The sequence below is a fragment of the Myotis davidii genome, unplaced genomic scaffold, assembly GCF_000327345.1.
Source record: "Myotis davidii unplaced genomic scaffold, ASM32734v1 scaffold418, whole genome shotgun sequence".
Classification (NCBI taxonomy): Eukaryota; Metazoa; Chordata; class Mammalia; order Chiroptera; family Vespertilionidae; genus Myotis; species Myotis davidii.
Genome location: NW_006289399.1, coordinates 81,161 through 86,095, shown reverse-complemented (window position 1 = coordinate 86,095; position 4,935 = coordinate 81,161).

The window sequence follows — 4,935 nt, the reverse complement described above, 5'->3', positions numbered from 1 at the left end:
GCTAAGGATGCCCGACTGCAGCTTAGGACTGCTCCCTGCTGGCAAGGGGACATCCCCTGAGGGCTGCTGGGCTGCCAGAGGGAGGTCTGATTGCCATCTTAGGCCCAATCCCCTGGGGAGCAGGCCTAAGCCAGCAGGTGGTCATCCCCTCAGCGGTCCCAGACTGTGAGAGAGCACACGCTGGGCTGAGGGACACCCCCCTCCTCGCCCCCCAGTGCACAAATTTTTGTGAACCGGGCCTCTAATGTATATATAAAAGCCGAATATGGTAAGTATCTGACCACTTGTTTGACCATTCGACCAGTTGCTATGATGAGCACTGACTACCAGGGGGCAGACACTCCAAATGGTAGGTTAGCTTGATTCTGGGGTCTGGCTGATCAAGACTGGGCGAGATGGGCCAGACACTCCCTGGAGCCCTCCCACGGTCCCTCCCTGGCCCCGATCATGCGCCAGTGGAGTCCCTCAGCCTGGCCTGCACCCTCTCACAATCTGGGACCCCTCAGGGGATGTCGGAGAGCCAGTTTTGGCCTGATCCCCACAGGCCAGGCCAAGGGACCCCATAGGTACATGAATTAGTGCATCAGGCCTCTAGTTATTTATCATAGCCAAAATATGTAAGCAATCTAAGTGTCCATCAGTAGATGAATGGATAAAAAAAAAGTGGTGTATATATATATATAATGTGTGAACAAGACTCAGCCATAAAAAAGAATAAAATATTGCCATCAGCAACAACATGAATAGAACTAGAGGGTATTGTGCTGAGTGAAATAAATCAGAGAAAGACAAACGCCATATGATTTCACTTAAATGTGGACTCTCATAAATAAGATAAATAAATAACCAGAACAGAAACAGACTCATAGACAGAGAGAACATTTTGATGGTTGCCAGATGGAAGGGAGTGTAGGGGATGGGTGAAAAAGTTTAAGAGATTAAGAAGTATAAATTTGTGCTTGTCCAGAATGGCTCAGTTGGTTGAGCATCATACCATGCACCAAAAGGTTGTCGGTTCAATTTCCAATCAGGGCATACCTGGGTTGTGGGTTTGATTCCCAGTTGGGGAGCATACAGAAGGCAACTGATCGATGTTTCTCTCTCTCATTGATGTTTCTCTCTCTCTCTTCCTCCTTCCCTTCTGCTCTTTAGGCATATCCTTGGGTGAGGATTAAAGAAAAAGAGAGAAGTATGAATTGCTAGTTACAGCATATTCATGGGAATGTGAAGTACAGTATAGATAACATAACTAATAATATTGTAATAACTATGTATGGTGTTATGGGTACTAGAGGGTGATAACTTCATAAGTTATATAAATCTGAAACTAATATAACATTGCATATCAAATGTAATTAAAAAATTTAAAAAAATGTAAGACGCAAAATACTTTAAAATATAACTTATTCAAAAATATAATATTTCTGTTTTAAATCCTTATTATATATAATAATTTTTAAGTAGCTATGAAAATGTGTTGCTCTGTGCCAGTATGTTGCATAAATCAATGCTATCTTAGAAATGCAGAAAGTTATATTTTTTTGGTATTCTACAATATAGTGTATTATTTGAAACCTTGATGAAATTTGACATTTTTCTTCTTTTTAAAATTATGCACAGAACTTTGAAGCCTCAAACTACTTTTAGAAGAAAAATTATACTTGCCTATTCATCAGAGATGTAATTTCCAATAAACCTCCAAAAGAATTCAGCTAAAACATGAACAATTACTGTCAAATGCAAACAATCCACACGTGAAAGCTATTGCTCTAAACAGTTCAAACCTGAAGAAGATATTGACATTTACAATCTCCAAAGACAGGCTGTTTCTCAGTAATTCTATTATGAGGAATAAAGTTAGATAATTCAGAGAAATTACTGAAACATTATTTCAAGTAATTGTGCATGAGTCAAGTTCATTAGCTAATAAAAGTAATTATGTAATGAAAGCTTTCTGTATAATAGATTTCAGAACATCAGAGTAGAGAATCTCTAAAAGAAACTTTAACTACATTATCAAAAGCCAAATCCCACAGGAAGTCATATAGTTCCTATCTGTAAAAGGCTTAAAACATATTAGTATTAAATATTAAGCATATTTCTCTCTCAACACTAGAGCCATAATTTCTTTAAAATGCTTGCAGAATGAATTTTGGAATAATAACATTTGTATCTCTTCCCAATATGTAAATTACATTTACATGAATGCATCAATTAATATAGCAGTGTAGTGGTTAAGAGCACCTTGGAATCTAACAGACCATCAATAATTAGCTGTACATTCTTGTATAATTAATTTCACCTTTTTGAACTTTAATATCCCTGAAAATAAAATGGGGATCCTATTAATCTATAACACAGAATATTATGATGGCATATATTGAAAGCAAGGCATATAAATATTATTTACAAACTGTATTCATACTTTATGCATTATGGATAATATGACATTCAATTACACTGTGAGTTATTTATGACAGACAAGAGTTTCAATCATTTATCTGTACTCAAAGGAAATTATTTTCTCTGAAATTATTTCTCATTTTGCTTATCTAAAATGTCCTCACATTTAAAATATATAATAATATCTGCTTGCAGTGTTCTTGTGTGAGAATTACTTGAAATTATATATGCAAAATGTCTGGGATAGTTCCTGTGATGGAGTAAACACTCATATTGAGTTCTTTTCTTCCTAGTCTGAATGACTGAGTTAGTCCCTGAAGAATCTGAAAAGTATTGTAAATAGCCTAAGGCTAAAGTTTAATGGCAGAAAAGTTCCTTAGAACCTAGAGTCTTGGTAACCAGGAGATGCCTTAAAAAATTATTGCTAAGAAATAACTGAGGGAATCCTTGCCTTTTCAGGCTGCTCACTGATTTAAGCCATTTTGCGTAACTATTCCCTGTAGTCTAGAAACTCTTACAGGCTCCTTCAGTTCTCATCTCTAGATGAGGGTTTAGCAACAATGGCATTTTTGACATTTTGGGCTGGATAATTCTTTGTTGTGGTGAACTGTTCTGTGAATTGCAGCATGATGCTAGTAGTACTCTTCCTAGGCTGATGTGACAGTAGGTCCCTTCCCTTCTGTTTTGGCCCAACTCCTTCAAGGAGAATAGCATATATTTTTGGTCTAAAACATTCTTAATGGGTCAGTCTGACAGTTATATTTGGTGTTGCCTAATATCTTTCACTTCTTCTAATACAGTATTCTGTACATTCTAATATGCATTAGAAAGAGATAAAATTCAGAGCTGACCTCCAAATTTGACACTGTTAGTCAAAATTGTCATATTATTTGAACATACAGTAGCAGTTGTTTGGAGAAGACATGTTTTAATGTGAAGGATTTATAAAGCTCAATCCTTTAGCTTCTGTTGATGGTTATAAACAAAAACAGATCAACAAAGCTGGAGGACTTATACTTTTAGATATCAAGTTCTACTATAAAGCTATAATAAGTAAGATAATGTGATACTGAGCAAAATAGAGTCCAGAAACTGTCTCATGCATATATGTATTCATCTGATTTACACAAAAATTACACTAGAGAAAACATGTTTTCAATAAATGATACTGCGTCAACTGGACAGTCATACAAGAAAAAACATCTAGATCCCTACCTCACACTATACATAAAAATCAATTCCAAATTGATTACACATTCAAATTTAAAATAATTCAGTTTTGCATAGTAGGAACAACCAAACATTTCTGATACAGAATCCAAAACACTTTCATCATGAAATAAAACAACGATAATTTGGACTATACTAAAAATAAGAACACCTATTTTTTAAAAGTCACCATTAAAAGAATGAAAGAAAACTTGCAGAACAAGAGAATGTACTTACAGTACTTTTATCCAAGAAAAGACTTGTATCTAGAATATTTATAGGATATCAATAATTAAAATGATACATGAAACAAGAGAAAAAAAGACTAAAATATGAATTTTATAAAAGAAGATGTGCACATGATGAATAAACACACGTGAAGAAACTCAACTACATTAGACAATGAACTACTACTACACATCCACCAGAATCTCACACTTTGCAATGATTGATAAATCTAATACAAAGTTAGGATGTAGACTTAAGACTCTCATACTACTGGTAGGAGTGAAAGTGATACGACTCAGGAAAATTCTTTGTCAGTAAGTATTAAAACTAAATGCATACATACCCAGACCTAGCAAAGACACTTTTAAGTATATCCAACAGAAATAAGCACACAAATTGATCGTAAGACATGTACTAAAATGTTTATAGTAACTCTCGTTATAATAGCTTTAAACTGTAAACAACCCAAATACAGATCAACAGTAGAATGTTGTATAGTCACACAAGAGTGTTATATAGCAATGAGAATAAATTACAACTGCAAACAACAATCTGTATTAAACACATATACAAAAATTTCAGAGAAAGCCAGAAACCAAAAAGTTCATTATATATTATTTCATTTATATCACATACTAAAACATGTAAATTGTTAGAATTCAGAATTTTTACCCGTGTGTGTGTGTGTGTGTGTGTGTGTGTGGTGGTTGTGGTTATGAAAGATTATAAGAAGGGCTTCTGGTGTCCAGATAATGTTCTATTGATTATGCTCATTACTCAGATATTTATTTTGTGAAAATTTTCTAATTCTTTTGTATGTTGATTAGATTCTATATAAAGATGAATGTATGCCTTCATAGCTTCAGATTTTATCTGCAGCTCCCCTACCACATGCCACTATATATTTTAGCCAGTTATTTGTTCTATCTAGTGCCAAATCTACAGTCACCTCCCACTTAGGTTGCTCATTTGCTTTGGCACATGAGAAAGATCTACTTTTCTTTTATATCTGCTCGTTTGTTTGCTCTAGCTCAATCCTTTGCAGATTTTAAAATCCTGGCTTAATTTCTTTTTTCTTTTTTTAATGTTACAGTC